Raw genomic sequence first — 22,052 nt, forward strand, 5'->3', positions numbered from 1 at the left:
TTATTTCACTTAGCATGATACCTGCAAGTTACATCCATGTTGTCCCAAGTGGAAGGATTTTATTCTTTTACAGGGCTGAGTAGTATTCCACTGTATATATACCATATCCTCTTTATTCACTCATCTATCCATAGACACTTAGGTAGTTTCCTTATCTTAGGTATTGCAAATAATGCTGTATATATCTTTTCAAATTAATGTTTTGTGTTCTTTGGATAAATGCCCTGAAGTGGAATGTCTGGGTCATATGGTATTTCTATTCTTAATTGTTTGAGGAATCTCCATACTGCTTTCCACAGTGCCTGCACCAATTTATAGTCCTACCAATAGCATATGAGGGTGCCCTTTTCTCCACATCCTTTCCAACATTTGTTATTTCTTGTGTTTTTATAACAGTCATTCTAACAGGTGTGAGGTGTTTCTGATTTAATAATTAGTGATGTTGAAGATATTTTCATGTGTTTATTGTCCATCTGTATATCTTCTTTGAAAAATGTCTATTTAGATGCCCTGCCCACTTTTAATTGGGTTGTTTTGGTTTTTGTTGTTGAGTTTTAGGAGTTCTTTATATATTTTGATATTAATCTCTTATTGGATATATGATTTGCAAGCAGTTTCTCTAATTCAGTAGGTTGCCTTTTCATTTTGATAACGGTTTCCTCTGATGTGTCAAAGCTTTTGCGTTTGATGTAGTCCCATGTGTTTATTTTTCCCTTGCCTTTGAAGTTAGAGCCACAGAAGCATCACTAAGACCAATGTCAATAAGGTTACCCTACTTTTTTTTCTAGGAATTTTATGGCTTCAGGTCTTATATTCAAGACCTTTAATCCATTTTGAATTAATTTTGTGTATGCTGTAAAAGATAGTGGTCTAGTTTTACTCTTTTTCATGTGACTGTCCAGTTTTCCCAGCACCATTTATTGAAAAGACTGCCCTTTCTCCATTGTATGCTCTTTGTTCCTTTGTCGTAAATTAGTTTTCCATATGGATGAGGTTTTTCATTTTTCTTTTTTTTTGGGGGGGGGGGTCTATACTAACAATGAACAATTAAAAAATAAAACTAAAAGAGAAAGTAGTTGAAATCCATGTATCTGACAAAGGACCTTTATCCACAAAATATAAAGAACTCTTTTACTCAATAAGGAGGTGAATTACTAAAAAAAAATGTATAGCAAGAGCACTTCCAGCTTCCAAGCTGACCTTAGAAGTTGTCATTCCTATCCTCACAACAAGAAAAAAAAACTGAGCAAACTGAATATCAACAACTCTTCTTAGAACCATCAGAGAACTGAGGTCACAAGACAAACTACTGCTCTGAAATTCAGAGAGACAGACATGCAGATACAGAGAATCACAACGCGTAGAGAGCAGAAGCCCCTATCAGTGGGAACACTTCAAACTGTAACTGATGAACTACTGGAGGCTCAGTGTAGGGTAGTCTGAGTGTTGATATTTCCAAGGGGGCCCATTCTTAAGGGATCCCCACACTTTCATGTGATTTACCTCCAGGAACCCCATTGGGTTCTCACTGTGAAAAATCAGAAAAAAATTCCCTTGTGCTTCCAGAATGGATTAAAAAAAGAAGTGGTACTCCTATATAATGGAATGATATTCAGCAATAAAAAGAAACAAACTACTCTATACCAAGAACATGAATGGCTACCAAAACCAATATGCTGAATAAAATAAGTTGGACACAAGAGTCCATATAGTAGAATTCCACTTACATGAAATTCTAATCTATAGTGATAGGAAGCAGATCACTGGTTGCTTGGGGCCAGGTTAGGAGAATTGCTGTTAAGAAGCATTAGGGAACTTTGTGGGGTAAAGGAAATATACAGTTACACATATTTACCAAAACTTACTCAACTGTTCATTTAAGTGAGTACAATTTATGTAAATTATCCTTCAATAAAATTGACTCTAAAAAACACTAGTATAAATTTTGGGGGTGAGAAGATTGACAAGATATTCTATAATTCACATGGAAAAAATAACAAGAATATCCAGAAAAATTCTGAAATATAAGGATAACAATAACCTGGCAAAGCGGTAGTCTCCAAATTGAAATAAAGAAGTCCATGTATTAAAATAACATTTATTATATCATCTTTTTTTAATGTACATGATTTAATGTTTTTTGGAGTATAGCTGGTTTACAGTGTTGTGTTACTTTCAGGTGTACAGCTAAGTGATTTGGTTATACATATACATATATCCATTCTTTTTCAGATTCTTTTCCCATCTAGGTTATTACAGATTATTGAGTAGACTTCCCTGTGCTATACAGTAGGTCCTTGTTGATTATCTATTATATATATAGTAGTATGTATTTATCTATTTTATATATAGTAATGTGTATATGTTAATCCCAAACTCCTAATTTATCCCTCCCCACCATGTTTCCCCTTTGGTAACCATAAGTGTTTGTTTTTTTTTGCGGTGCGCGGGCCTCTCACTGTTGTGGCCTCTCCCGTTGCGGAGCACAGGCTCCGGACGCGCAGGCTCAGCAGCCATGGCTCACGGGCCTAGCCGCTCCACGGCATGTGGGATCTTCCCGGACTGGGGCACGAACCCGTGTCCCCTGCATCGGCAGGAGGACTCTTAACCACTGCGCCACCAGGGAAGCCCCATAAGTGTTTTTGAAGTCTGTGAGTCTGTTTTGTATATAAGTTCATTTGTATCATATTTTTTTTAGATTCCACATATAAGTGATATGATATTTGTCTTTCTCTGCCTGACTTACTTCACTTAGTATGTTAATCTCTAGGTCCATCCATGTTGGTGCAAAAGGCACCATTTTGCACCATTATTTCATTCTTTTTTATAGCTAATAGCCCACGGTACCACATCTTCTTTATCCATTCCTCTGTCAATGGATATTTAGGTTGCTTTCATGTCTTGGCTATTGTAAATAGTGCTTCAATGAACATTCGGGGTGCATGTATCTTTTCAAATTATGGTTTTCTCCAAATATATGCCCAGGAGTGGGACTGCAGAATCACAAGTACTGAAACTGAAACTGTGATTTAAAAATTCCCAACAAACAAAAGCCCAGGACCAGATGACTTCACAGGCAAATTCTATCAAACATTTAGAGAAGAGTTAACACCTGCCCTTCTGAAATTCTTCCAAAAAGTTGGAGAGAAAGGAATACTCCTAAACTCATTCTATGAGGCTACCATCACCCTGATAACAAAACCAGACAAAAATACCACAAAAAAAGAAAATTACAGGTCAATATCACTGATGAACATAGACACAAAAATCCTCAACAAAATACTAGCAAACCAAATCCAACAATACATTAAAAGGATAATACACCATGATCAAGTGGGATTTATCGCAGGGATGCAAGGATTCTTCAGTATCCACACATCAATCAGTGTGATACACCACATCAACAAACTGAAGAATAAAAACCATATTGTCATCTCAATAGATGCAGAAAAAGCTTTAGACAAAATTCAACACCGATTAAAAACTCTCCAGAAAGTGGGCATAAAGGGAAACTATCTCAACATAATAAAGGCCGTATATGACAAACCCACAGCTAAACATCCTTCTCAATGGTTAAGAGCTGAAAGCATTTCCTCTAAGATCAGGAGCAAGACAAGGATGTCCACTGTTGCCACTTTTATTCAACATAGTTTTGGAAGTCAATCAGAGAAGAAAAAGAAATAAATGTACCCAGATTAGAAAAGAAGTAAAACTATCACAGTTTGCAGATGACATGATATTATACATAGAAAATCCTAAAGATGCTACCAGAGAACTGCTAGAACGCATCAATGAATTTGGTAAATTTGCAGGATACAAAATCAATATGCAGAAATCTCTTTCATTTCTATACATTAGCAATGAAAGATGAGAAAGAGAATTTAAGGAAACAATCCCATTTACCATCACATCAAAAAGAATAAAATACCTAGGAATATTATGTCATCTTAAACCAAGATTAAATTATATTTCTGAGGAAACAGGATTGATAAACTTCAATATAAAATATATTAAATGAGATATTTAATGTATGAATATTCCTGCCATTAACTATTAGCAGTATATACCTTATGCTTGACTTGATAAAACATTGCAATAACACAATTACACAAGTGTGTTTAACTTAAGTTAAATTTGAAACATTTTCCTGGATTATAGAAGGCTTGGGAGACAAGTTAATGTAAAAATTCCTCGTCAGCCATGAGTCAAATGAGCATAAATTTGGATTGATTTTTAAATGAGCAGAAATTTGGACTGCTCTTTAGTGCAGTTCAGAGTTATTAAACTATTTATTTTGAATTAAGTATTAAAACTCTTACAAAGGCTTGTTGAAAAGCCTGCTCTAAAATATATCATACACCTTATTTCACATGGAAATGAATAAATATCTCAATTTCAGTATAGAATCCAATTAGACTTTCTTCAATTCAGTTTTGGTCCAGAATAGCTCTGACTGATCCGTTAGAAGAATTAGAAACTTTTTAGAATAAAAGGAGAATGCTTCACGATCTTCTATCTTTTGAGTTTCTGTTTTCTCTCTCTCTCTCTCTCTCTCTCTATATATATATATTCACTTGTTTATCAATTTATTTGCCAATACATGTACATTTATATATAAGTAAAGAATATGCATATATATTACATGTGAATTACATATATGTGTAAAGAAAACCTTCACATCTAGCTACAAAAAATGTTTGTCACTTACCAAAAGATGTTCATTAAAATATGCTCCAGTGAAAGTGTCTGGCTGCACCCTGCAGGCCTGCAAACCTTGTAACTTCCCAGCTGCGAGACTGAAGAAAGAGCCTGGAGACACCCACAATGTATTGGATAAGTAATCTTACACATTTGAAGCAAAAGTCCTGCACCGACACTGCCACGGACAGCAGACGGCAGGCAGGACATTGCAGCACCTTCGCTACCGAGGGGGAAGAAGGAGGCTACTAGTTAGATGGGGAATTGAGGTCAGGTTGGCTCGTCAGTTACCAGAGAAACCAGCAGCTGGGGCAGGGGCAAGCCTGTAGGCAATTACTGATTAAGCCCTATAATTAAGAGGATTGGCTAGTTATGTGAGTAGGGTGTAGGTGAAGCATGGACTAGTCAGGCAGAGGATGTACAGAGAACAGGAGAACAGCCATCTTGATGGCCTGATCATACTGGCTGTTAGTGAGCTCACTGTGAACTCGATAAATTGCCTACCCTGGAATATTCACATCAGATAAGTTCATAAAACCAAAACAAACCAGAAAAGAAACAGTAAGTTTGGCTTACTGCATTGTTTGAAAAGGAAAACAATTAAACTAGGACTCTTATTACACTATTTAATCAATGTTCTTGTCAGAACAGTTCAATTTCACCTGTGAAATATACTAATTGTTAAGAAATTTTAATTAATGAACACCAAGTGCAGAAACACAAACGCTAAATGTGTCTTTATTTGGACAAGATTGTTTCCTAAGGATGGTAATCCAGAGGCTTTCAATGCACTTTGGAAGTGTATGATTTCCCAATCATTTCTTACGTAACAGAACTGCAGATCAGCGGTTCTCCATTTCCATGGAATAAAGAATGATTTCTGGCACGTGACTATGGACGACCTGGGTTTTATTTTTGATCTCTTCTCTAGCTCTGACCTTGTTAAGTCACTTACTCCACCTACTTCAGGTTCTTCATCTGTAAAGTGGGGGTTGAAAGGATTGGTAGTGAGGCAGCAAAGTAATGAGTGTGAAAGGACTTTTAAAAGTGGTTTTCTTTGAAAATAAAGCTATTGTTTTGTTTTGTTTTGTTTTTAACATCTTTATTGGAGTATAATTGCTTTACAATGGTGTGTTAGTTTCTGCTTTATATCAAAGTGCTTTCATTTGAGTTTATTCCTTGGAGGAAGATTTGTAGGTTTCTTTCCTTCTTGTTTTCAAGGCCTCACTATTCCATTTTAATGCATATCTAGACTATGCTGCTTTTTGTTGTAGGTAAAGTGTACATTAAAATGTTTATATCCAGAAACAAGTATAAATAAGCATTTTACTTCTTAATAGGATGAGGCAGGAATAACTGACGTTTTAATCAACACTGGATCTGACCTGAGCTAGGCCATTTTAGGCCCCTCAGCTGCACACAGGAAATAGGTGGACACTCTGAATCCATTTTGGTGATTGCCATTTTAAAGATGATTGCCGATGCCACTGAAAGTGGGAATTAGGCACCAAATTAAGTACCAAAGCTGACAAGTAAAGCGTACTTTTACATCCTCAAAATAACCAAGTTAATTAGAGGAAGAGCATCATAAAAACAGAGCCTCAAAAAACAGATTTAAAGGAAAGCCATAAAACCCCCAGTGTCGGAGGTGATGACGGAAATCGTATTGCTAGTGTGGGGCCCATCACCACCTCAGGCATAGTTGAAACAAATCAATACATCCTTTGCAGGGAGTACACTTTTTCAAAGCTATATAAAGCTTAAATCCTTTTACACTTTATGTCATCTTTCAGGATTTCCTCCTCTTAGACTCCACTCACTCCACCTCCATCACCATCACAACACGTATCCCAAAATAAGCAACAGGAGCTTTATCAGGAGAGATGGGAGTAAGCTGCAATTATACCGATTCCCAAATGGGAGCTATTTTTCTCTGGGGCTCTCCTGTCATGATATTATCATCGAACAGGTACATTTTCGTTTTGCACAGGAAAAAAAAAAAGAATGTACAATTCTGGTATGTTTGATTTATTATTTGGGAATGCTGAATGTTGGAGACAATAAATGTAAAATGAAGCAATATTCTTAGAGACAAGATGTTGACCCATCCTTTATCCTTTATTTACTTTCTTTTTTTTTTTTTTGGAGTGCTGCTTCTTTAGTGGATATGCATATACTCTAGATGCTCACCTTTTTTTCTTATTTCTTTTCCTATTTGTTCAGCTTCTTATTTTAAACAAGCTACTCAGAGGAACTTTTCTTTTTCCTCTGCAGACTCTCCTCTCATTCTACCTTCTCTTCTGCAGGATCTCATCCAGTCTCTATGCTAGAATTACAAGTCGTACAAGTCAACGACTCTCAAAGTTATATCATTAGTCTAGAGCTCTCTTTTGATCTATACACCTAAATATTCAACAACCTATTGGGTATCTCCATTTGAATTTCCCCAGACCCTCAAGCTCATCACATAAATAAGAGAACCACTATTATCTACGTCGGCCAAATCTCTCCCCTTCAATGTTCACCACCTCAATCAATGAACGGTGTTATCCTTCTCCTCAGTGCCCAAGTCAGAACCCTCAGCATTTTTCCTGACACCTTTTCCTTTCTCACCTCTGCCTATGATCACCAGGTTTGCCAGTTCTACCTCCTATATATCTCTCAAATCAGTCCACCTATCTCCATCCTCACAGCCACCGTTATTTATCAAGTCCCCATCAATTCTTGTCTAGATTATTTCAAAGCCTCTCTATCACACTCTGCCTACAATTTTATCGCCCCTCTAAGTGATCCTCCATAAAGCTATCATAGTGGCCTTTTACTACTGTAAATCCAGACATGTCAGTTCCCTGCTTAAAATGCTTCAGTGGTTTTTCAATCACCTCAGGGTTAAAATGCAAGCTCTTCAGCATGACATTCTCTAAGATCTGGTCCCTGTAGCCTGTCCAGCCCCACGTCTGACTATTCCCTACCATTCATCTTGTCCTGCAGGTGTAACAAATACTGTTTTGCAGTTCTAGGAAATTGCCCCACTCTCAATCACTCCTCTCCTTTGGACATACTTTTCTCACTGCCTAGAATATTCTCAGTCTCTTTCTTTGCTTGTTTAGTCTCTGTCATCAACAATTCTGTTCAATTGTCACTTCCTGGAAAGTTGAACTCCTATATTCTAAAGGTCCTTAATCACATCTCTGTTCTCACCAATTTCAGTATTTATGAAGAACTGAATACATGTGCCAGGCAGTGGGCTAAGAGCTAAAGATATACAAAGATGAAGACACACCTCTTCCCTCTATGAAGAACTTGGTCTAGTCTAGCTCCCCTTTCACATGCTGAGTGTTTGTTTACATCCACTTTCATTATCATTATTTCATTTCATTATGTCTGTACACAGAGAGAGGTCCCTCTCTCTGACAGAATACTCAGCTTGCTTTGCTTATTTTGCATTCCAGTTGCTTTCCTAGACATCCTAGAGTGTTTCTTATTAACCCTCACTGGAGTGCCATGACAGCTGTAAACCATTAGTTATTGGGCTTGCCTGCAAAGCACTGTGCAATGATTGCATGATTGATTCAATGCATGCAACAACCATAATTCTGAATTTATGATGGGTTTTTAATAGTGATGGTTGGGGGCGATGTATCTCAGAGCTACTAAAATTCATTTTTCCTCCCAGTCAATGCCAGAGTGAATTTGAGAAAGCATCTTTTTTGTTCTTAACAATCAAAAAGAAAAGAAAATTCATACTTCTTGCCTGATGAGGTAAATTGTAGATAGTCTCTGGAAATGTCTTGCAGAAAACAGCTCTCCAAAATTTACATTTGTCATTAGCTGCATGAATTGTCTGTACACAGAAAAAGGAAAGTGAGTTGGGAAATGTTTATGCACATCTCAAAAATGGCTCCCAACTGTTTCTATGCTGGTCTCTTTCTTCGCTAAGGAGATGAATGTCATTCACGTATTTACACAGTGGTGTCCCCGAGATTCTGGGGTCTCATCTAAAAGTACAGTGTCCCCAAAGGATCTCTGAAGAACGAAGCAAAGCTTGAACACTTCATTTATGTATTATTCTTTAGAAATCAAAAAGGAGATTAAAAAAGGAAAAACAAAATACATTATCTCAGTCAATATTAGCTACTCAAATAATTGACTAACTTTGAAATGGAGAAAATACAATGTTTCCATAGAACCTTGTATACGTATCAATTCTTAACTCCCTCTCCTATGATTCCACTTTTACAGGATGCTGAAATGGAAGGAAATATTCCTACACAAGATGATAGTCACTGTGGTATGACATTTGATTGCTAAATTTCCCAAGAATACTTTATTATTCATAAATTTATTCACTAACTTCTTCTCAAGTGACTATGACAGACACTGGTGTGGTGCTGAGAACTCAAAAGTGCTAAAAATAGACCACTTCCATGTTTTAATGAACTTATACAAATAGAGATCAGCATTAAACATTTTCTCACAAAAATAAGCCTGATTATAATTTATGCTAAAGGATATGAAGTAAAGAGCGGAATGTAAGAACATAAATTGTTAAGCAGGCATCTCCTCCCCGTCTTTCACCTGGCGTAGCAGTGCTCCCAGAAATGGTGTGAGCTGACAATTCCTCAGCCCCAGTGTGAGCAGAGCAGCCTATTGTTTTGCTTGAGTCCAGGTGCGTTGGTGTGTTGGCCAGGAACCAGCTGGGTGAGCACCCTGCTGTCTGACAGCCAGGCATGCCCCCTGCCCTGGCCTGGAACTATCTATGATAGGCCACTGCCTGGGAAGGTCTGTTTCAGGTCTGTCAAAAGAAAACTTGATATTTCTTGAAAGACAAGAAGACTTGAAACTTACTTTTCTAAGCTTCCAAGACCCTTTCCAGACTGTCCACAGCAAAAAGATAACATCATTTACATATCAATGGCCAGTTCCAAGCTCATCCTCGCACATTATCCAGCTTGAACTTTACATCCACCCAGGGATGCACAATTGAGTATTCTCAGTTATGGGGAAATCAAGGCTCAGAAAGGATACATGATTTGCCCGAGGTCACACAGTTTATACATTATGGTTCTGGGGTTGAGACCCAGCTCTCCTAAACGCAAAGCAGGAGCTCTTTCTACCATGTCATAGTGTTCACCCCTTGGAGGCATTCATCACCCCAGTTCCTGGATGATTGTTAAGATCCTCATTTTAGTTGCCATCTGATCTTTGAGCACTTCAGGAACAATTCTCTTCTTTCTGGAACCTCGTGGTGAGCAAAACGTGAGCCACATTGTACAGAGAGTGTAAAAGTGTCTTTTAGAAGGAGGGAGAAATTCAAATGGCCAGTGTCAGTCTCTTTATGAGATGAGTGTCCAGGCAACTGAGCAATACAAAGTGAGAGATAGGATCCTGAATGAAAAGTCTATAGGAAGCAATACATTTAGTGAAAGAGATGAGGAATATTTTTGTTAAGCATGCAGGTCACTGTCCAAGTGGAAGATCTCATTTTAGAAAATTGAGCATTTAGTTTAAACACTTCAGGAAGTTAGATTATTGTATTGATGTGAAAAATAAAACCCCAGAATAAGTCTTTCTCTTTGAAGGATAAAAAGGCTTCTTTTTTTTTTTTTTTTTTTTTTTTTTTTGTAGCTCACACAAGGACCAGAGTTGAGGTGTTAAAGCAACAGTCCCAGTCAGCTTTTGCTCCTGCCTAACGGGGGACAGAAAGAAGGGCTGTGAGCTAGACCTAAGAAAAGTTGCATATCAGCACATGTGCTTTACCTTAAGACATCCCATTCTGCAGCTGGGATCAGCCTTTTTTTTTTCTTTCTGTCTTGCTTCAAGTGTACAGGGGTCTTTGTTTTCTCAATTAGTACAAGGTTTCTTTAAGGAGCAGAGGTAGTGCTCACATCCAACTAGTATGCAGTTATGCACTCAGTCTGGAATGCTCCAGAGTCTAGGAGGTAAGGTGACCTTGGGAAAGCAGAAATTTGTATTTAGTACATTCTCTTCTATGTTTCTCGCTTGTCAGAGTCTGGGGTGCAAGAACAGCAGCATGATTAAAAGCACAAAATTTGAAATCAGGCTGCCTGGTGTTGAATCTTGGCTCTATTACTTAGCCTCTGTAAGTCTGAGAGGAAGTTATTTAACTTCTGTTATCTCATCTATAAAATAGGAACAGAAGGAATTTTTCTCCTATTTTTTTCTCCACTTCTTTTTTCTCTCTTGTGTTCTTTCTTTTCTCTATCCTTCCCTTCCTTCTTTTTAGCTGGCATCACACAACCTTCCTTTGCTTCCTCCTGAGGAATCTACCACTTGTATGTCTTCCCACCATGGAGGTCAAAGAGGCCAGACATCCTCTCAACCTAACCCCACCCCCATCCTATTGGTTAAGACTACAGCATGTGGCCAACAATTCTTCCTGCTGAGGCTTTGCCTCTGGAAGGAGGAGTGCATGCATATATGGAGAGATGAGAATTGGATGATGCTAAAAGCACAGCAGAGGCAGCCTGGGGCATCCAGGAGCAGAAGCCTTAAGCAATATCTGAGCTGGCTGCCTCCTCCCACCCCTGGTGTACCAGCTCCCTACCCCATCCTCCAGCCTTCCTGAAGACTCTGTTAGCTTCCCCATGTCCATCCAACACAGTTCTTCTCTAAGCTAACCCAAGTCAGGTTCTATTGTTTTCCTCTAAGAATGCTGACAGATGAAATGTGAAAAATAATACAATCACAAGGACTAAATAAGAAAACACAGATTGAGCACTTAATACATTGACTGGCCTATAATATACAATTAATAAAATATTAGTTATTACACATATCATTATTAAAACTACTACTGTTCTAGCATTACAGCTTGTCTTATTATTTATAAAAGAAGTTGAAAGTTTTTTTCCTGGGCATAATTTAAAATATGTTTCTGACTAAAAGAGAATGAATGATAAAGTATAAGAAATTTTAAAAATAGAGACGATTATGAGGAAGGAAATGGAAATAGTTCTTTCTCTTCTTAAAAATCAATACACGTGAATGGATAAAGATTCATCTGTTGTATAATACAGTTGATGTGTTATATGTGGTATATACAGTTGATCCTTGAACAACATGGGTTTGAACTGTGTGGATCCACTTATATGCAGATTTTTTTCAATAAATACGATCCGTGGTTGGTTGAATCCATGGAGGAAGAACTGGGGATATGGAGGGCTAACTACAGGACTTGAGCATCTGCAGATTTTGGTATTTGCAGCGGGTCCTGGAACAATCCCCCATAGATACCTGGGAATGACGGTATTATAACAATGGGATATAATTCAGCCATGAGAAAGAAGGACATACTGCCACTTGCAACAACATGGATAGATCTTGAGGGCATTAGGCTAAGTCAAATAAGTCAGACAGAGAAAGACAAATACTGTATATTATCACTTATATGTGGAAACTAAAATAGCTCAACTCATAGAAATAGAGACTAGAATGGTGCTTATCAGGGGCTGGGGGTTGAGGGAAAAGGAGAGATGTTGGTCAAAGACTACAAGCTTCCAGTTATAAATGAAGAACCACTGGGGATCTAATGTACAATATAATGATTATAGTAATAAAACTGTACTATATACTTGAAAAACAAAAAAAGAGTAATTGGTGTGGCAGCTATGAAGATAAGTCACTTGGATCTCCCTTCAAGAAAGAACTCTCAGTGCAGCTGCAAGGAATGTAGTTAGCTGCCAGTCTTCAGCCCCTAACACCTTGGAGATCGTCCTCAGCTTTGGAGCTGAGGCCATGCTCATCCCAGCCAATAACTGAGCATGGTGGATGTACCACATCCTAGCTAATTCTACCTAACATGAAACTCCTCTAATGGTCCACCTTTGCTCTGGAGCTCTCTTTTGGGTTGGCAGAGATGGTCAGATCTGCTTTGTGAAGAGGGCTTTCTCTACTCTCCCATGTCACAGGTATCAGATCTGTATAGTGGTCTAATGGCTACTTCTACCCAATCCTGCTTCCTCCTTTTATCTTTCACTCCCCTGACAAACAGAGCACTTACACTCCTAATTCCATCAAGACGTGTGCTTCCTGTATGAACCAACTAACATAAGGGAATATTTGCTTTCAGTCCTTTTTTTCTAAATGTCTGTGTTTGTGTGTATGTGTCTAATTTTTGTTACATAATTGAGTTCATATTGTAGATTTAATTTTAAAAAATTTTATTGTCTTTCTATTAATTATTAAAATGTTTCCATGTCATTAAAGCTTTTTTCATCAATATCCTTTTTATATTTTTAATTTATGAAGCTTTATTCATCTGCTAAATCCTATCACCTTAATTATTTATTTGTAAGTTGAAACTAGAAGACTAAAAAGCGAGATCAGGCCCCAACCTTCTATGCTATGACATTGACATTATTGGAGACATAGGAAACATCAAAGCCACCCCATTTTCTTAAGCTGTAACCAGATTGGACCAAAATGAACATTTTCTACTTAAGAGTGTATGTACTTGGGGCAGAGGGTTAACTATATTTAAATGTGTCACCATTGACACAGAGCACAATTTGCCTGGTATTTGAAACACATAAAAGAGACAACTCTTCTCTGGCTTAATTCCTCAAGTTTAAGTATTCCACTTTCTATTTGTGATGATATGACACAAAGATTTGGATGTGAAGAGGAACATCCCAATGCTTAAGACCTTCATCAATCACAGTGTAATAAGACTCAAAAGTACTGCAACTCCATTTTTTCCTTACTCATAGAAACTCACTCATAGAACCTATATTTGCAGCTTAGACTTGACCTTGATTTTTGATGTCAAAATGAGGTTCCTTGCAGTCAGGAGTTCTTCCTGCAAATTCCATACAACGATATGTGAATTTTATGTTTAATAATGCACTTACAAATCTGGGGTACTTACATATCAATATCTTTTTAAAGGTTAAATAATGATTATTTTACATACTTGTATATGTTATCTCATTGAATTCTCACAACACCAACTCAAAATAGTCATTATTAACACCACTTTTATTGTGAGGAAACTAAGTTCAGAGAAGTCAAGAAACTTACCTGCAGGCACAAAGTAAGCAGAGCTGGGGAGTTAGAGCCACCATTAGAACCCAGACTTGCCTACTCTGAGCCCATGCTGCTCCAACCTCCATGCTGCCTTGGCCCCTGCCATACTCTTACGCACCAGAATCTGCATTTAATGACAACCTTTTACCTCTATTCCTTATCCTAGCCCTGGACAAAGAAAAAATTCCATGTGATAGACAACATGATAGAACTTTAAAGAAGGTTCTATGCGAACATAATCTGAGGAACAGAGTTGCAGTGAAGCCTTTTAAGGAAGCTGAGTTTAGTGGACTTATTGAGCATTCCAACACAGTTACAATATTTGCAAAAAGAATCCACGGTAATTTTAGGTATAACTAAAGGATTGTGTGTGCGTGTGTTTTGAAGGAAAAGGAGAAAAAGGGTTAATAGATATTTGGACTGATTGTGTATCCCCAAAACTTATGTTGAAGTCCTAACAACTAGTATCTCAGAATGTGACTATATAGGCATACCTCAGAGATACTGCCAGTTTGGTTCCAGAACACTGCAATAATGCAAAATATTAAAATAAAGCAAGTAAGAAGAATTTTTTGGTTTCCCAGTTCATATAAAAGCTATGTTTATAATATACTGTAGTCTGTTAAGTGTGAAATAGAATTATGTCTAAAAAAGTGTATACCTTAATTTAAAACAATAATTTATTGCTAAAAATGTTAATCATCATCTGAACCTTCAGCTAGTTGTAATATTTTTGCTGGTGGAGGATCTTGCCTCAATGTTGATGGCTGCTGACAAATCAGACTGTTGGTTGCTGAAAGTAGGGGTGGCTTTGGCAATCTCCTAAAATAAGACATCAATGAAGTTTGCCACATCAATTGACTCTTCCATAAAGGAATGATTTCTCCGTAGCATGCAATGCTGTTTGCTAGAATTTTACCCACAGTAGAATTTCTTGCAAAATTAAGTGAGTCAATCCTCTCAGACTCTGCCACTGCTTTATCAACTAAGTTTATGTAATATTCTAAACACTTTGTTGTCATTTCAACCATCTTCACAGCATCTTCACCAGAAGTAGGTTCCATTTCAAGAAACCACTTTCTCTGCTCATCCATAGGAAGCAACTTCTCATTAGTTCAAGTTTTATCATGAAATTGCAGAAATTCAGTCACATCTTCACCACTTCTAGTTCTCCAGCTATTTATATCACATCTGCAGGGACTTCCTCCATTAAAGTCTTGAACCCCTCAAAGTCATCCATGAGGGTTGGAATCAACTTCTTCAAAACTCTTGTTAATGTTGATATTTTGACCTCTTCCCATGAACCATGAATGTTCTTGGTGGCATCTAGAATACTGAATTCTTTTCAGAAGTTTTTCAATATACATTGTCCAGGTCCATCAGAAGAACCACTATCTATGGCAGCTATAGACTTATGAAATGTATTTCTTAAATAATAATACCTGAAAGTCAAAATTACTCCTTGACCCAAGGGCTGCAGAATGGATTGTGTTAGTAGGCATGAAAACAGCATTAATCTCTTTGTACATCTCCATCAAAGCTCTTGGGTGACCAGGCACACTGTCAGTGAGTAGTAATATTTTGAAAGAAATCTTTTTCTTTTCCTGAGCAGTAGGTCATCATGGTGGCTTAAAATATTTAGTAAACCATGTTGTAAACAGATACATTATCACCCAGGCTTTATTGTTCCATTTATAGAGCACAGGCAGAGTAGATTTAGCATAATTCTTAGGGGCCCTAGGATTTTCTGAATGGTAGATGAGCATTGGCTTCAACTTCAAGTCACCAGCCACATTTGCCTCTAACAAGAGAGGCAGCCTGTTTTTCAAAGATTTGAAGCCAGGCATTGACTTCTCCTCTCCAGCTATGATAAACCTAGGTGACATCTTCTTCCAACAGAAGGCTGTTTTGTCTACATTGAATATCTATTACCTAGTGTCACCACCTTCATTAATTATCTCAGCTAGATCATCTGAATAACTTGCTGCAGCTTCTACATCAGCACTTGCTGCTTCACTTTGCACTTTCATGTTATGGAGTTGCTTCTTTCCTTAAACCTAATGATCCAATCTCTGCTACCTTCACACTTTTCTTCTACAGTTTTCTCCCCTCTCTTAACTTTCAAGGAATTGAAGAGAGTTAGGGCCTTGCTCTGGATTAGGCTTAGCTTAGGGGAGTGTTGTGGCTGGTTTGATCTTCTATCAAGATCACTAAAATTTTCTCCATTTCAAAAATAGGGCTGTTCTACTTTCTTATCATTTGCACATTCACTGGAGTAGCAATTTTAACTTCTTTCAAAAACTTTTCCTTTGCATTCACAACTTGTCTAACTACTTGGCACAAGAGCGCTATCTTGGCTTTTGACATGCTTTCCTCACTGAATTTAATAATTTCTAGCTTTTGATTTAAACTGAGAAACATGTAAGTCTTCTGTTCACTTAAACGGTTAGAGGTCATTGTAGGGTTATTAACTGGCCTAATTGCCATATTGCTGTGTCTGAGAAAATAGGGAGGACTGAGGAGAGGGAGAGAGATGGAGGAAAAGCTGGTTGATGGAGCAGTCAGAAGACACAAAACATTTATCGATTAAGTTCACCATCTTATCCCAAAACAGTGGCAACCACACCATCAAAGATCAGTAATCATAGATCACCATAACAAATATAATAATAATGGAAAAGCTTGAAATAATGTGAGAATTACCAAAATGTGAAACAGAGATGCAAAGTAAGCAAATGCTCTTGGAAAAGTGGTGCCAAAAGTCTTGCTCAATGCTTCAGGGTTGCCACAAACCCTCAACTTGTAAAAAATGCAGTACATGTGAAGTGTGATGAAGAAAAGTACAATAAAATGAGGTATGCCTGCATTTGGAGGTAGAATCTTTAAAAAGGTAATTAGGTTTAAATGACATCATTATGGTGGGCCCTAAATCAATGTGACTGGTGTCCCTATCATAAAAGGAAATTAGTACAGATACACAGAGAGGAAAGACCATGTGAAGGCACAGGGAGAAAAAGGCCATCTACAGGCCAAGAAGCAAGGCCTCAAGAAGAACCAATCATGACCACACTTTGATCTTGGACTTCTGTCCTCCAGAATCATGAGAAAATTAGTTTCTTTTATTTAAACAACCCAACCTGTGGTACCTTGTTAACCCTTGCAAACTAATACAGGAGGTGAGGCTAAAAAGGCAAGGAATTGATTAGTGAGGTCCTTATATGCCACGTTTAGGAGTTTATGCTTTTATTCAGAAAACAATGGGGAGCTACCAAAAGATTTAAATCAAGAAAAGAGGTAATAAAATTCAGGCTTTAGAAATGTTTAATCTTTGTAATCAATAAATCCACTTCTGTCCCTATCTAGCTCTTCCATGATGAAAGTAAATGGGTCTGAGGGGAAATGGAAGTAATTATTCAGTGACTGGTTCTTACATATCCGATCAGGCTTCAGGCTACATGTTCAACAATCCCACCTCTGCCTTGTCCTTATTTCCAGCTTTTTTTTCCCCCCAGAGTAATCCCTGAGTCCACAGTCCAGACTCTTCTTCTAGGTCATGAGTCCTGCCTGACTCACCAAATCTCATCACTACCCATGACATAACATGACATTTAGGGGATATTGCAAAGACTTAAAAGGGTTGCAAAATGAAGTATTTATAATAGAGGCCCAATACTAAGCCTATACTGAGATTCCTACTCATCTGGGCATAGCTGAAAACATGGGTGTTGCCTGTGAGGTGCCCAGGGGACAAATAGTCTGGAAGCGCTTATCTCTGCCATCAATTTCTAGTCCAACCTATTGAATGTGTGCCAGGTTAATGGAGGGGGAAACTGAAGAAATTGGTTTCCTGGGGTTCTGGTGAGAGGTCAAGTGGCTGCATGTGATGGGGTGGTTAGCAGAGATCTCCTCTTGTGCTTCACATATCACCCAGCACAGGCCCTGTGAGGAAGGGGTCTTACTCTTTGGGGAGCGTGGGGAGATAACAATGTTGGTGTGGAAATGAGAGTTTTCGCAGGAAGGAGGTAGAACATGAGAAAACAGTCTATAAAGACATCAAGCATTCTCTCCTCCCACCCTCACTCCTGGGCTCACTCCTGACACTCATGATGGAACAGGGGTTAAGTAGTTGTATGGGGCAGGTTGCCAAAGGTCAATGAGCCAGTGAGGCCCTGAGAAACTTGGCATCACCAAGTCAAGGAATTACTCAGGTAACCATTGAGTGTCATTCACTAGTTTGTACTGCTGTCCTATCCCTGTTCTTTGTTTAGTGTGTCAGTGCTCATGTAGCATATCATATATCAAACTATTACATTTCTCCTTCAACTTCTGGGAGAAAACAAGGACACAAAGTAAGACTGACTTTTACCCTCTCTATATAACATGACTTCCTCATATATTTTCTTCTCAACTTTTCTGCCTGTATAAAGTGGTTTGGTAATTAATAATCACTTTATTTATAAAATTATGACAAAGTGGGAACAAGGTGCTATTTCCTCATAAAAATTGTCTTCATGACATTTGGTATTAACCCACTCAAAGAAGGCAGTAAAGATTCATTGTTGTACTCAGAGACACTTTGGCAGAATACTCAACAGACATGATACATTGAGTAGAGTGGGCTCTTTTTTTATGGTGGTGGGGAGAGTGGGTGGTGAGTTGCTAAGGAATTTCTTACAAGCTAAAAATATATAGGCCTAATCTGCTCTCCAAGTTATAAGCAATTGACTCATCTTCTCAGCTTTCCTCTTGAAACTGGGCCAGACTTTGTGGGATAAATAGAATGCAGCAGTACAGTCATCCTTTTGTATCTTCAGGGGATTGGTTCCAGGACCCGTGGGATACCAAAATCTGTGGATGATCAAGTCCCTTAATATAAAATGGCATAGTATTTGCATATAACCTATACATATCCTCCTGTATACTTTAAATCACCTCTAGATTACTTATAATACTTAATACAATGTAAATGATATATAAATAGTTGCCAGCATGAGGCAAATTCAAGTTTTCCTTTTTGTAATTTTCCAGATTTTTTTTCCCAAATATTTTTGATCTGTAGTGGGTTGAATCCATACCTGTGCAACTCAAAGATACAGAGGGGTGACTATAACTCTGTGTGACTTCTGAGATTGAGTCATCAAAGGCCGTACAACTTCCACCTGCTTCTCTCTACTTTACTATGCTCACCCATGGGAACAAGTCATCATGTTGTAAGGTAGCCCAGGCTCTGTGGTGAGGCCATACATATGTGTTTCAGCCTTTGGCTCCAGTAAGGTCCAAGGTGATAGCCAGCATCCCCTGGTAGATATGTGAGTAAACAAGCCTTCAGACGATTCTAGCCTTCAAGCTTCAAGCTGCCATTAGTGGAGTGGAGCTATTTCCACTGAGCCTTGCCAAAACTTCAGATCCACGAACAAACTAAAAGCTGTGATTGTTTTAGGGTGGTTATTCCACAGCAATGGTAAGCAGACAAATGGCTCCTTATTGCCAACAAGACATGGTTTCCATTGTGCTAGGGATGAGGTGTAGCGTTTTGCAGTTATCTTTGAGGCTAAAATTATGTAGTGGGAAAGAGCACAGGCTTTGGAAGCAGAAGAATCTAAGTTCAGATTCCAGCACTGCCCCCTACTAACAGCTGGGTGACCTCTGGCTGATTACTGAACCTCATCTTAAGAAGGGAACTTCTTTACTTACCTCACTAAACTGTTGTGGGACTAACTGAGAGCCTTTGAAGAACTTAATACAAACTATCATGTACTCTCTTAGGAACTAAGATCTCTGAATGAGTAGAGTTCAAATTTTGGGGGACAGGAAGCAACACTTTGGGGAGTGGGTTATTAAAAGTAGTGAAGGGAGGAATCTCTTCCACTTCCACCCTTTGATTCCTGAATTTGTTGTGTTTTGGCTATGGAATTAAAAAGTACCATACTCTAGTCATTGGTCCATTACATATATACCACTTTCACTTAATAACAGTGTTGATGTCCATAGATTTCATTATGGTTTGTGGATTATATATCATTCAGTTCATGATGGGTAACTCAGGTTGTGTGACCACCTGGTACCCCGTTATTCAGTCATTAAGTATTTATCTGGGCAAGTAGCAAGCAGGAACCAGAGGTCTATACAACATCCTTGATGGCCACAGACTTCAGCACCATGACACCAGCTGGGTCAAAAGGCCTAAGTGATAGAGTAGCTTGCACTGCAGCCTGGCCTGCTTCAGACCTTGCTTTGCTTCAGGACTCACCCAAATGTCAGGTACTAAGTTAATGAGTGAGAAGAACACACTCATAATGGTATATCCTGCTTTTAAAATTCAAAGAGATGATTGTGCCTCTTTCTTAATGGTAGGAAAATTATCCTTTACTTTGGAAAGAATATCCCAACAAGCCCCACACATCTGAACTCTTAGAAACTTTTCTAAAGAAACAGAGCCCTGAATTTTCATGGTGTTCATTTCCCACACTCGGGACATATTTGTCTTATTTAGGCTTCTAGGATTTCTGTCTTGCACTGTTCCTCAGGCCCAGTCAATATAATGAGTGATCTATGTGATGTCAGGAGGGTCAAGGTTCTCCACAGTCTATTACAACGAAGAGGAGAAGGGTTGATAGGACCCTCTCCCCACCAGGTGAAAAAAATTGCCTCTGGTTGTCCTTGTTGTTTATATGGAGGAAAAAAAGCAATATGATCAATATGTATATCAGCTGTCAAGGGCTGTTTAATTTGCTTCAATAAATATACCACATCCTGAGCTCTAAATGAAGTTACACCTAATTGCATATATGATACTTCATAGTCATTCTCTAGAATCGACTTGCCAAACAGGGCAGTTGAATGAGAACATGACAGGAATCATCACCCCTGCAACTTTCAAGTCTTTAATGAGAGCACTAATCTCTGTAGTACTCCCACATCCGAAGCCTGGGCTCTGGTTTACACACCAAAAAGGAAGGGGAGTTCCTGAACCAATGTGATGATTTTGTCATTTGCTGAGTGTGTTTATTCTAATTCTGTAGTTAGGAACTGAGGAAATAACCACATGATGGTTAGATCCATTGGGCCCACTGTGAGAGAGACTCTAAACAAACTCCATTTAAAAGCTGATCTCCATAAACCCTCACTGAGATCTTAGAATCCATTTTGACACATAGTTTCCAGGTTTCTCCTGTTATACATTAACACTTTCTATTGTTTAGTTCAAACTCAACTCTATCCTGGTTAGAGGTTTTAAGTTTCCTTCTAGAACTTCCTGTACTATGGCTCTAAGTTATGGGTCTAGAAGTAATTAGGAGTAGTGGGGTGATACTAGGGGAGAATGAGCATCTTCCTGCAAGACACCTGCTTCAGAGGATCTTCAAGTGTTCAATTGGTTTCCCATGCTCTGTCTTCTATATACATTCTTTCTCTGGCTCAAACAGATTATACTTAAAGTAATTGCAAACATTAACCATGCCATGGACTGTTACCAGTATTACACTTTTCACTGGCAATGCACTCATCATTTTGTTCAAGACCATTCAGATTCTTATGTTTGATAATCTTTTTCCTGAGATCAAGTAGTTGTGATCTTCTCAGGAAAACAAAACAAGACAAAAAATTAGATACTTCAAGCATAGAGAATTGAATACAGGAAAACAGTTAAAATATATGAAAAGGACTAGAGGAGCAGAAGGAGGAAAAGATGTTACCCTGAAATCAGAAAACCACTATCATCTCTGCAGTGGAGCCCATTTACCTGCACTTTCTAGCACACAGGGACTAGAACTTCCAAATGGAGCTACACCTGCCAGAGCTGGAATGCAGGAAAAGCTGACCTGCTACAGTAAATGCACGGTCATCTGGTCTCCACTACTCGTACAACCACCAGAGCTACTAGAGCAACTGCCCGTGCTTTCAGAGCCAGAATCAGAATTGTTCTTCCTTTCTCCTACTTTAAAATCTCCCATCAGTGACTTCTTTTTGGCAAAATTTAACAAGAAGCCAGCTGCCAAAAGAATCTGGGAAACATAGCTTGCAGAGTCCCATTGCCAGTAATTCACAGCAGAGTAGAGAAGAATGGGCATAAAGCTGATAGAAAACAGATAAATAACCAAAGATGACTAGATGGAAAGATACATTTTGGGATGTTGGTGGCAAGGAGGAGTTGCTTCAGCAGCCCTGGGCTATTCTGTTACATGAAAAATAAGGTAAATTCTCATTTGTTTAAATAGCTATTATTTGTATTCTCTGCTGCATTTGGCTAATTACCATCCTTGCCTTAAATAGAATTTGGTAAGAGGAAGTAAGATGCTAGAATATAG

The 22,052-nt window shown here is 38.3% G+C and overlaps 1 long non-coding RNA gene across 1 annotated transcript; it reads right to left on the bottom strand.

The window, feature by feature from the left end:
• Nucleotides 1-4,745: 4,745 nt before the first annotated feature.
• On the bottom strand, nucleotides 4,746-13,520 carry LOC125963581 (uncharacterized). The gene is made up of 5 exons (XR_007475749.1): nucleotides 13,439-13,520; nucleotides 10,459-10,650; nucleotides 8,446-8,542; nucleotides 6,060-6,185; nucleotides 4,746-4,921 (listed from the first exon to the last, which is right to left on the bottom strand). It is a non-coding gene; the product is annotated as an uncharacterized LOC125963581 (long non-coding RNA).
• Between the last annotated feature and the right edge of the window lie 8,532 nt (nucleotides 13,521-22,052).

The sequence above is a fragment of the Orcinus orca genome, chromosome 2 (assembly GCF_937001465.1).
Source record: "Orcinus orca chromosome 2, mOrcOrc1.1, whole genome shotgun sequence".
Taxonomy (NCBI): Eukaryota; Metazoa; Chordata; class Mammalia; order Artiodactyla; family Delphinidae; genus Orcinus; species Orcinus orca.